Genomic DNA, 13017 nt, shown 5'->3' on the forward strand with positions numbered 1-13017 from the left:
GCATAGCCCTCAGACATAAGCATGGTACCAGGCGGCAGCCCAGACTAGGGGTGTCTGCCAGGCCTATGGTGGTAACAGACCCCCCCACTGCTGCAGGACCAGGACCTTACCATGGCCTTAGGTGGCCCCTCTGGCTACTCATATCAGGCCATTCCTCACTACCCTCAAGTCTCAGTTCTGCCTCTCTTCATTGTGCCCAAATCCTTCTGCTTCTCCTTCACTTCTACTTACTTGTTTGTCTTGGTAGTACCCTGAGCCTCTGGGTATCTGGGGACATCTCAGGAGTGCTATACCCCATTCTTGCTGGGTGACACCAGGTAGGGATTGTCTTGGGCATGGTCTGCCCACCCAGGCTGTGTCATCAGTTGGGGGTCGTCTTTGAAGATGCTTTGCCTGCCTGGACTGTATGGCACTAGACTCAGGTTGCTACTTCTTGTATGTGTATTGGTTGTAGGGTGGGGTGTTTGTCATGAGGATTCTGCATAATAACAGATCTATGTGATGAATTATAAATGTATCTACTTTGGAAAGTAATATTATCCTCATTTTACAAGAGAAGATAGAGGGCTGTCCATGGGGCTCAGTGGTAGAGACTTGCTTAGCTTATGTGGGTCCTGGGTTCAATTCTTGGCACCGATGTGGTGGGGGGAAGGTGAAGGGTCAAAGTTTATAAACTTCTTTACAGGCACATGACTGCTAAGCAGTGAACAATGTCGATTGGCCTTCATAGTTTGTTCACTAATGTTCAGAAGCCTCTAATCCAGGCTTTTCAATGTCTCCCCTCTTCCAGCCCTACCACCCCAACTCCAGACTCTCTCACACCTTGTGAATGCATTACCCAAGGGTGAGCATACGACAGCCTTTGAGCCTGGTATGGTGGTGCATGCCTCTAGTCTTAGGACTAGGGAAGTGTATAGGGCAGGTTAGCATCAGACATTCGAGGCTAGACTCACAGGTAATGAGCTTGAGGCCAGCCTGGGCTATGTGAAACCCTATCTCAAACTCTAAAATACATGCAGGTACATTTTGTCTTAGAGAATATTAATATTGTTAAAAGAGGAACTTGAGACAGAGTAAATTAAGCAGTGTATTTAGTGAAGAACAGCTGGTGAGTCATGCAGCACAGAGTCAGCAGAAATCTACAGATTCCAGCCAGATGAGATGTTCACATCTGTTATCCCAGCGCTCTCAGGGCTGAGGCAGGAAGATTCAAGGATAGGCTGGGGTACAAAGCCAGTTCCAGGTCATCCACAGGTAAGCAGTGAGACAGAACAAATTATTTCATTGCCAAAGCTTGGCTTGTTGGTCAGTTGGTCTATCTATCTATCTATCTATCTATCTATCTATCTATCTTCTATCTATCAATTTCCGATTTAACAAGGACTTGTTTATTTTGAGAAAAGACCTTGAATGTCAGCATTTTCACAAAATAACTCATGATGTTAACATTTGTGAAAACTATCCCTCCATTCTCCTGTAAGATGCATTTGACATGCCAACTCTTATTCACAGAAATACACCGTTACCTTCGTGTGGGGCAGCCCCACTCATGTAGGGTAGAAAGGACACCTCCGATGGAAAGCTGCTCCCAGAGTTACAAGAATATGGGAGGCCTCTGCAGTCAGGGAAGCCATCACTGAAGCCATATGGATGGGAAGAACTGTACTTCCTGCAGAAAGATTATTTCAGAGACAGTTGATTAAGAACCGTATTTTTTTTTTATTGTTCAGCCAGTGAAGTATCAAAATTAAAAGCAAAAATTACAGGGGGTGACTTAACAAAACTCTTATGGAACATCAGAGGAAATGGGAATGGAACCAGTTGCAGGGCAGCCGTGAATTAACACTAGAAGGCTGAGGAGGGGGAGAAAGGCTCTGCCTTACTTGAGTATGAGTCACACTGGACAGCTCTTGGTCAGACATTAGTTGGTGGTTTCTCATTGGGCAACCTAAGTTTCCTTTTACCGTTCATGCTGAACTGGAGTTTGGTTTGTTGAGAACAGAAAGTGTGGCTCCAGGAGAGAGCCCGCAGCCGATAGCCTTCTTATGTGCCTTCCTGGGGTGCTACACATTGCAAGGAGTTCCATGATTAGATAAGAACAGAGAGTACTAGTAGACAGTTAGTGTGAAAGTATATTTTATAATCCGGACTCCCTGAAAAGTGTGTGTGTGTGTGTGTGTGTGTGTGTGTGTGTGTTTAAAGCTGAGCACAAGTGGTACCCACCTTTAATCTCAGTACTTGGGAGGCAGAGGCAGACATTTCTCTGTGAAATTGAGGCCAGCCGTATCTATATAGAGAGTTCTAGGCCAGCCAGGGGTACATAGTGAGACCTTGTCTCAAAAATAATTTGAAAAATAAATACATTTATAGCATACATGCCTTGTGCATAAGGATCCCAGAGAGGACATGGCATCCTCTGGGACTGGAGTTTGGGATGCTTGTCCGGTATCCTGTAGGTGCTGGGAATTGAACCCAGGTCTTCTGCAGGAACAGCCAGTGCTCGTAACTCCTGAGACATCTCTCCAGTTCCTTTAAACTAATTTATTAATTGGTAGATAATTGTATAAATGTGTGTGGTGCAGTAATTTTTAGTAGATGTATGTCATCAGCTTATGGTGTTTTAGCTCCCCGTCACCTTAGACATGTGCCATTTCTTGAGGTTGAGAACAGGATCTTATGTAGCCCAGGCTGGCCTCAACCTTACTATGTAGCTGAGCCTGGTCTTGACTTCCTGGTCTCCTTACCTTTTCCTCTCAGGTGCTGGTTTTACAGATGTTTGTCACCACACTCAGCCTATGGTATAGATGATGCAAAACCATTAACTAAGGCTGGAGAAATGGCTTAGTGACCAAGAGTATGTACTACTCTTGCAGAAGGTGACTTCTATTCCCAGCACCTATATATAGTGGCACACAATCAATCACCTGTAATTCCAGCTCCAGGGGATCTGACTCTCCGGCTTGGGGACCTGCAGTCTGTATGTGTGCGTGCAGCAAACACACACACACACACACACACACACACACACACACACACACAAGCACTTAAAACATGTTAGCTCTACTCACCTTTCTGTATAATAGGAGCTTAAACTCATTCCTCCTATCTAGTGGATCTTTTTACCCACTAATGGATCTCTTCTCTTCCCTTCCTTCTTCCTCTCCTTTCCTCTCCTCTCCCCAGATAATATCAAGACTCTTGACACACGAAGTAGCCTTTCTGCTTGCTTCAGAATGAAGTTCACAATAGGTGGGTAGGAAGTCCACTCATATAAGATCGAAGCTGCTGGTTCCTTAGGCCTCGGTGGACAGTGATATTTCACTTGAGGACAGGAGGTCGGTACTTACAGGTCGCTCTGTGTGCTGAGTAGATCTTCCTGGTTACAGATGCTGCTATTGAGCATGTCCTGACTGAGTCTGAAAGGATGAGAAGCAATGGGACTGGGGGACCAGGAAGAGAAAGTGGAAGCTGTGGTCTCAGGAGACCCCCATACTGGGTTGCTGTTGCAGGAGGTCTGGTTACCAATATACAGTTACCTGCCACTGCTGCTGCCACTGCCGCCGCCTCCTCCTCTTCCTCCTCCTTCTCCTCTACCACCACCTCTTCCTCCTCCTCCTCCTGTTCTTCTTATTCTGAGGTAGCATAAGATGGTACATATAGGTAGGTGCTTTTATTGAGTTTTTAAAAGATCTCTCCATAACCAAACTGTGCTCATCCGGCCAGCACATATACTAAACCTAGAATGCTACTGAGATTAATGTGGCTACTGGGGAAGGATAATGTATACATTCAGAAACAAAAAATGTTCTGTTAAGAAAAATCTACTATATGCTTTTAACTTGCATTCAGCAAGCTAAGGGCAAGATCATGAAAGCAAGCAATGTATGATTTTTCAAGAGCACTACTTGGTGAAATAAATGACATATTAAAATCTTGGGGGGCTGCTGAAAGGGTGGCTCAGCAGTTAAGGGCACTTGTTATTCAATCAGAGGGCTGAATTTTGGCTCGCAGCACCCCTGTAACACCAGCTCCAAGAGAGGCTGAGAGAAGAGGGTCAATCTCTGGGGCTGGCTGGCTGCCAGCCTAGCTCCCCTCCCCCCAAAATGGAAACCCAGGTTCAGGAAGAGACTGACCTCAAAGGACTAGGCAGAGAACAAGAAAGAAAGATACTTAATGCCCTCTTCTGATCTGATCTCCATTTATATGTGTGTATACACACACACACACACACACACACACACACACACACACACATAGAGTAAATAAATAAATAATATTGAAAATAATAAAAGTGGGAGTGCTCTTGGCTAGTGTGTGAGGCCCCAGGTAGTTAGTTAGCATCTAAAACAGACAAACAACACAAAACTGTGATGCCCCTGTACAATGGCTTGTAAATTTTATATTCAACAGAAAACAACTGGGTTTCTATTGTTTAGATTTGGTTGCTTTTTGTTTTCAACAAAGACATCTTATAAATCTGTCCTACTGGGCCCCCAGTCATACTGGGCTTCAGAAAGTCATTCTTTGCAACCACTGAAGTGGTTGGTGGCCGTGGCATCTTGCATGAGACAGAAGCTTCTCCATGTTTATCAAAAGGGTGAGCCTGTGGACAGAGAGCAGGGTCTCATGCTTGAACTACCCAGGCTAGTTCCCTACCCTGCCATCCTCTCTCACCCTCGACCCTGTTCTTCCGTCTCCCTCTTTTCCTGGTTTGTTGATCTCTCCACTGATAACTGTGCATTTGTTGAGTCTGCATCTCTTCCTTCTCCTGTGGGTCCAGACAAGCATCTCTCACTTTGTAGCTTGGATGGCCTTGAACTTCTGGCTGTCCTTCTGCTTCTGCCTCCTGTGTGCTGGAGGATGGGTGTGAGTCACCGTCCCCAGCGTTGCTCAGTTACCTTTATTGTTTTGTTTTTTTTTTTTTTGGTTTTTCGAGACAGGGTTTCTCTGTGTAGCCCTGGCTGTCCTGGAACTCACTCTGTAGACCAGGCTGGCCTCGAACTCAGAAATCCGCCTGCCTCTGCCTCCCAAGTGCTGCGATTAAAGGTGTGTGCCACCACTGCCCGGTTGCTCAGTTACCTTTAAATCATTTGCCTTTCCAGCTAAGTCTGTTTCCTCTGTCTAGTTAGAAGAGTCTCTAGAGGAGAAAGGACAGGGCTGTGCTCCCCCCCATGTATCTAGCTTTGACAACTTCCTGGCACCAAGTAAATCTCTGTAAATTTCCTAAGTGAATAAGTGGGTAAGAGACAGAGAGGTCCATCCCCAGAAGCTTTGAGTGCAGAGGGTAGGTTGCTAACACGACACAGGTTCCGTCCCTTTCTCAAGCCAGGCAGCATCCTGCAGGGCCTGCCAGCCACACTGTTCGCTTTTGCCTGCATATCTGTTTCCTTCCCATGAAGAACCTAGGTAGGAAGTGGGCAGGGTAAATTGTCCACTGCTTCAGAAAACATGAACCTGGAGGTGGCAGGGAAGAAAGACATAGAAGGTAACACTGTACATCCACTTGTTCAGTCATTTTCAGTTAGGTGTGGTGGTACTGGAGGCTGACACAGAAGGAATTCAAGTTCAAGCACAGGGCTAGCCTGAGCAATGTTGTGAGAGCCTGTCTCAAAACAAAAAGTGGCTTGCATTTTTCCACAACAGGGAAGTAATTAATGCAGGTAGCCATGTAGGGTCACATGTGAACTTGCACCTCTTTTGCAAAGACAGAGACGTGTACCTGCTCTGGAGATTGCTCTGGTCTTCTGTTTGGCTCACTGTCAGCCCCCATCGATGCTTGGTTGTCCAGCCCAGTGTGTCCACGGCCCTTCTGGGCTACCACAAAGTCTATAGCTATTTGTCAACCTCAAGGACAAGGGTCAGATGAGAGATTGTTGACATTGTCTGTGACCCTTAGCACACTTTTGGGCATCGCTCAGTATAGTACCAAGTTATAAATAGCCTTCCTCCTAGTGCTTAGTGGCTATAAACAGTAGCATCCCAGGTAAGTGCTGAGAGAGATGGCATAGGCTGCCTGGATTTTCTGGATCGGTCAGATTCATTCCTTAATATTTTTTTACATTTATTATTTGGTGTTGTGTATATATTTGGAGTCTGCTTGTGAGAAAACTGTGATAATTTGTCTTTCTCTTTTTTTTTTCTTGTTCCCCCTTTTTTCCTTTTTTTAGACCCTGGCACATGTAGGGATTGAGCTGACAGCCTCTCACCACTCTGACCATGCTAGGCAAGCATTCCACCAATGCCTCCTACCCTGAGTAACTTTCATTCTCTGCTTTTTGGGGTTTTGTTGTTGTTGATGTCTTTTCTTTTTTGTTTTGTCTTTGTTTTTGTTTTTCGAGACAGGGTTTCTCTGTGTAACAGCCCTGGCTGTCCTGGAACTCACTCTGTAGACCAGGCTGGCCTCGAACTCAGAAATCTGCCTGCCTCTGCCTCCCAAATGCTGGGATTAAAGGCATGCACCACCACCGCCCGGCTGATATCTTTTCTTTTTAACAATGTTTTTATATATTTAATTCAGGATGGCCTTGTAATCATGACCAACTCTCCTGTCTCACCCTCCTGAGCTCTGGGATTCCAAAGTTTAGACTACCACAGCTTTTAAAACAATTAATTTGAGATAGGACCTAACTGTAGCCTAGGCTGGTCTTGAACTGACTGTGTAGACCAGGCAGGCCTTGAATACAGAGAGATCCCCTTGCTTTTGCCTTCTGAGTACAGGGATTAAATCTGTGGACCAAAGACTTAGCGTACTAAGTCATGGGTTTTGATTGTGGCATTTCTGTGCATGTATGGCGGTGTTCTTCCTCTTCCATCTCTGTTGACTCCCTGTTGCCTGCCATGCTGCCTCTAATCCTTCCTCTTCTGCCCTCATGTCACATGGATGCTATTACATCTCGTTTTCCTTAAGAGCTCCTCTTCATTGCTAAAGGTCTGCTCTCTTCCTACTTTCATGACCTACAGACAGACAGAAAGACGTACAGACAGAAAGACACACAGATACACACTTCTGTACTTCTAACCATCTTCTGCAAATGTTACAATTTTTAAAAAAATATGATGCTGGGGGTGGAACCCAGGAACTTGCCCATACTAGATGAACACTTTATCTACCATTGGGCTATATCCCCAGCCCACGATTTCATGTTAATAATGGGTAATTAAAATTCTCTTACGTACACATACCATCTGTCTTTTCTTCATCCATTCATCTGTTGGTGGACACCTAAGCTGGTTCCATTTCTTAGCTACTTTGATTACTGCAGTGATAAATGTGGACAGGCAGATATCTCTGGAGTGGGTAGGTCATACAGTTCTGTTTTTACCTTTTGTGGGAGCTCATGGTGATTTCCCTAGTGACTACACAGACTACAGTCCTCCCCACAGGATAGAAGGGTTCCTTCTCCTCCTCCTCATCTACTTCACCAGCATTTTTTTTGTTTTGTTTTGTTTTGGTGATATCCATTTTGACTTGGCCAAGGTAGAATTGTCACACACACGCACACACACACACACACACACACACACACACACACGTATATATATGATGAGTACAGAAGAGGGCATTGGATCCCATTGGATCCCATTACAGACAATTGTGAGCCACCATGTGGTTGCTGGCGATTGAACTCAGGACCTCTGGAAAAGCAGTCAGTGCTCTTAACTGCTGAGCCTTCTCTCCAGTCCCAAATTGTGATAGTTTAATTTGCATTCTTCCCCATGGCTAAGGATGTTGAACTATTTTTCAGATATGTATCATCCATGGGTATTTCTTTTTAGTATTGTCCATTTTGAAAGAAAACTATTATCTCAAAAAGAAAAGAGAGAATTGCCCTTTTGGTTTATTAGCCTATTTATGGGTAATCTGTGGTCTGAGTGTTTTAGTTTTGCATTTATTTATTTATTTATATATTTATTTGTTAGAGCTTTGGAGGTCGGAGGACAACACTGTGGAGTCAGTTTCCCCTTCACTCTTTATATGGGACCCACTGATTGACATCAGGGTGTCACATGGCAAGTGCATTTACATTCTGGGCCTCTGATCATCTCGATTTGTTTGCTGTTCTCGGATGCATTCTCAATATTAACCCTGTGTGATGATCAGCAGGCAGGGTTTTCCTTCCTGTTCGGTAGGCTATGTCTTCATGCCGATTGTTTCTTTTGCTGTGAAGAAGACTTTTAACTTCACACAGTCGCAGTTGTCAATCCTGGGAGTAAGCGCCTGTGCCACTGGAGTCCATTTCAGGAGACCCTTGCCTCTGTCTTAGAATGTGTTTCCTGCCTTTCCTTCTGGCAGTTTCAGAGTTTAGATCTCACATCAAGGTCTGCGATGCAGTTTGACTAGATTTTTGCACCCAGTAAGAGATACAGTTCTAGTTGCATTTGCTACCTGTATATCCTGTTGCCCAGTACCATTTGTAGAGCGGGGTGTCTTTTCTACATATTGTGTGGGGCTGAGGTTCACTTGCGTATGTGGGCACTTGAGCCCTCTCTGTGGCTTATGCTGTGCTAAGCTTGTACTGGACAACCGTCTGTTGTGTGTCAAAGCTGTGTTCACTTTGCTGGCCTCCCTTCAAATACCCAGGGCCTCTTCTGGCCACACTTAGTGTGTGTGTTGGGCAGGTCTCATCCTCCTTGGACATCTCCTGAGGTGTATAATGTTCTAGCTGGGAAGTAACACTGGGGTGTGTGGAGTAACCTCGGTGAGGTCTATACAGGCAGAGGACCCATGTCTGTACATTCGAGTCCTTTGTAGTATTATTAATCACCACTTTGGAGGAACGCAGCTGTGGATGTTGAAGTGACCACTGGGCTTCAGAGTTCTGCGCTCTACAGAGAGCTGGCTCCCAGAGCCAGTCCACCTGCTGGCCTCAGGCTCTGGTTATTCTCAGTTGAAATCTGCTGTTGTCCATGCCACCCAGGAAGGCGTTAAAGGTTAGGTAAACCCTGAGTTCTTTTCTGCCCGAGCTGAACTTCTGTAACCTGTCCTTCGCAGCTGACCTGCCTGCTCTCCCAGCTGCTTCCTGGGCTTGCTTTCCCACCCTTGGACTATAAGCTGACTTCTCATGGTTCCCTGCTCCCAAGTCCTCAGCATTACCCAGTGTTAAACTGTCTCTCAAGATGAGCCCCCAGCACTGCCTTCAGTCATTCAGTGACAGATGGGGCTTTTCTCCGTTGCTAGCCTATCCTCCAGAGGGACAGTCTCTCTTCTCCAGGACTGCCTTCCTGGTCTCTTGGGCGAGGCTTATGCTTTCCTTTACCCGGGGCTGGGGCAGGGTGACTCTTCTCTTTAGCACACTGCCTGATGTCTTTCTCCACACCTTCCAGCTCTTCTCTCTCTCTGTGCTCGCATGCTGGCTAGTCAGCCTGACTCACACCTACCTGGGAAGAAGGAATCTGTTGAGGAATGGCCTCCAACAGATTGCCTGTGGCCAAGTCTTTGGGGGCATTTCCTTGATGAATGATGGATGTGGGAGGGCCCAGCTCACTGTGGTCCTGGGAGGGTAAGAAAGCAAGCCTCTACAGTTCAGAGGAGCCCTCTGAAGTCCTCTACTTCAGTTCCTGCCTTCAGGTTCCATCCTTGAGTTCCTGCCCTGTCTTCCCTCCATGATGGAGTATATAGTGTGTAAGCTAAACAAACCCTTTCTTCACAAGTAGGTTTTGGTCAGTGTTTGTCACAGTAACAGAAAGCAAACTGGACAGCTGTCTTTGTCAGTACTGTCAGAACATAGTCCAAGATGGAGTCACATGAGAATTCTGAGTGCTTGTGAGAAAACTCCAAGAAAATAAAGAGTCTCAAGACCTCAGTTTCTTCAAAACACAGAATTGGTCTTGTAACAATTTCATGCTCCTCCCAGGTGTTTCAGATAGGACTGAGTTTCCTTCAGCTGTTCTCATTCACATGCCTCTAACAGAAAATGGTTTTGTCACATGTGGCTTGTCCTTGTGATCGAAGACCTTAGTCATGTGGTTCTCCTTAACCCTCAGTGTCTAATGCTCTGAATAAAGTTGACAGTTGCGCAAGACTTTAGCCTACCTCAGTTTTACGCCCCACTCTCCCAGGTTCACGCTGCCAGCTGGAGTGGAAATCAGACACCCAGAGCTCTTCTTTCTCTCTCTGGAATGCTCTGTTTTTCTTACTGGGTCACAGGGAAGCAGCATGTACACGTCTTCCATTTCTCATTAAAGCCCCTTCTTCATGCTCTCTTTTCTTACTTCTTTACCCTGAGTGGTGGGGGTAGGTGGGAATTAAAAAGAAGCCTTTGTTTCTCTTGTTAAGGTTTCTAGAGTCACTGGAAGGCTTTGGTGAGAGAGTAGGGATAGAGAGTGGGAAGGTTATCCGTGTGATCAGGAGACAGTGGAGAGGAAAGGCAGGCTGCCTTGCGTATGCACTCCACTGTAGAGGGCCCTGTCTGTTCACCTTGGCTCATTTTCTGCTGTCAAGAGTCTCGAGTGCACGTCTTCTCTGGGACAGTTTCTTCAGGGATTGTCTCTCTTGTTCGTGGAACCTGTGGGAAGAGTCTTGGGCTGGCTTTGCTCCTCCATGGTGTAGCAATTAGTAACGTGTAGAAGTCCCACAGGTCAACACCATAAGCACAGTCCTTTGGATTTTGGATCAGACAGGAGTAAGTGTAGACTTATCCTGTTCCTTCCCTGACAGGCATAGTAAACACTTGTGACCTTTCCAGGTGAAAGGTTGAGTGTCAGTGTTTGGTAGACAAACGGTGCTTCACACGTAGGACCCACTCTTCACGCTGGCAGGCTAGAGCAGTGGGCCTGTCCTCTGTCTGGTAGGAACTGGACCTCATTTGTAGAACAAATGTGCTGGACTAGCTCCAAACTAGTTTTTAAAACTTGGTTTTTAGATTGGTTTAATTTTATATGAATGTTTTGCCAATATGTATGTATATGATCACACGCATGTGTAATACCTGCAGAGGCCAGAGGAGAGTCTGGGGTGTTCTGGAACTGTAGTTATCGATGGGTTGTGAGCCAGCAGGTTGGTGCTGGGCATTGAGCCTGGATCCTCTCCCAAGAACAGCAAGTGCTCTAAACCACTGAACCATCTCTTCTGCTCAGTTAGCTTGTTTTATGAGAAGCTTGTAGGTGTGAAAACATCTCTTCTTCTGCTCAGTCAGCTAGTTTTGAGAGACGTTTGTAGGTGTGAAAAGATTAAATAGAGTTTAATAAATGTCTTATTTACCACTAGGATTTTCCAGTGTCTTTAAAAGACTGAGCTGTTGTGAGCCTGAGAGGAGAAGTGATCCCTGATGACAGGCACAGGGTTCTTCATTCTTTGTTATCAGCAGACAGCTACTGTAACTGGAGCTTTTAGGCCAAAACTCTGGAAGTAGGCAGCTCCAAGGGGCCAGGCGAGGCTGTGTACCTCATCATGCCCACTAAGGACAGGGCACAGTGAAGAGCAGATAAGGGGAACATTGGGAAGAAGTGGCTCATAAAGGGGTCCCCAGGTCCATCTTATGGGGTCCTGATATAACCTTAAGGGTTCACTGGAAGAACTGGGCACTAGGCGGAAGATGACACAGTTAAGCAGTCCTGGCCAGGGTGTGGTCTCACCCATCATTTTCTCAGCTCCGATCTAGCAAGGTGAAGATGTCCTTATTGCTTGAGGGGTCAAGGGGTCGGGGTAATTCTCAGGGCATGGTTACTACTCTTTGTATAGAACCTGGCAGCAGAATGGGAACTTGGTACCAGGGCTGAGAAGAAATACATCCTTAGTGTTGTCTATGTCTGTCTCCTATCATGTATATATCAAGGCTGGAAAGACAGTTCAGTGGATAAAATTGCACACTGCTCTCACAAAGGAATGGAATTGGGTTTCTAGAACCCACATCAGTCGGCTCACAGTGCTTAATAACTACAGGTCTAGGGGATCTGCTGTCTTCTCCCCAGTGCCTCCATGGGCATTGTACTCAAATTCACATGCACTGGAGAGGCGCTCAAACCTGTCCACATACATACACCTGTGGACACATGTCACACATACACATGCACACCTAATTAATCTCTGTCTTTGTGTTTTGAAACAGGGTCCTGTGTAATGCAGGCTGGTCTCACACTTGGTGAATAGTTCAGTCTGGGCTTTGGAAGCCTGCTTCTCTTGCTCCTACTTCCCCAGTTCATCGATTATAGGTATGGCATCATGTGCTGTGATGGCCCTTCATTAATATTTCTGCATAGATTAGGTTTGACCCCACTGAATCTTTCTGGGACATCTAAAAAGACTATATCTGTGTCAGCATCTGTGTGGAGTCTGTTGGCTGTGAGTTGAAGCCTAAAAGTTTTGCCCCAGGGCTGGGGCAGCTCAGATGGTGGAGTACTTGCACAGCAGGTACAAAGCCCTGGCTTCACATTAGCTATGTGTGGTCTACTCCTGTAATTCAAGCAATAACTCAAAGCAAGGTTGAGGCCAGGCTGAGCTGTGACAACCTGTGTCAAAAACAAATAAGCAAAACCAAAATAATAAAGTTGCTCCAAAGTCACCCAGAAAAAAACATTGTATAGCCCTGAAAGAGCATAAAGCCCCAAGCGTCCATGAACGTTAGTGCAGTGAGCCGGTTTAAGTGTTTACCTTCAGGGTGTTATTTCTGCCTTTAATTACTCTACTGCTTGTTGTTGACCACGGGTTGTAGTTGAGTGTTAGGATGAAGAGGTGGAAAATATACTGTGTATTTTACTTAAGGCTTGTGTGGTTGGGTGCCCAGCTTCAAAGCAAACATTTGCATATGTGGGTGCACGCTCACGTGATGTGTGTATATGTGGGTGCACACTCACGTGATGTGTGCATATGTGGGTGCACTGTCACGTGATGTGTGCATATGTGGGTATACTCTCACGTGATGTGTGCATATGTGGGTGTACTCTCACGTGATGTGTGCATATGTGGGTGTAGTCTCACGTGATATGTGCATATGTGGGTGCACTCTCACGTGATGTGTGCATTTGTGGGTGTACTCTCACGTGATGTGTGCATATGTGGGTGCACTCTCACGTGATGTG

Source organism: Grammomys surdaster, unplaced genomic scaffold, assembly GCF_004785775.1.
Source record: "Grammomys surdaster isolate TR1022 unplaced genomic scaffold, NIH_TR_1.0 62, whole genome shotgun sequence".
NCBI lineage: Eukaryota > Metazoa > Chordata > Mammalia > Rodentia > Muridae > Grammomys > Grammomys surdaster.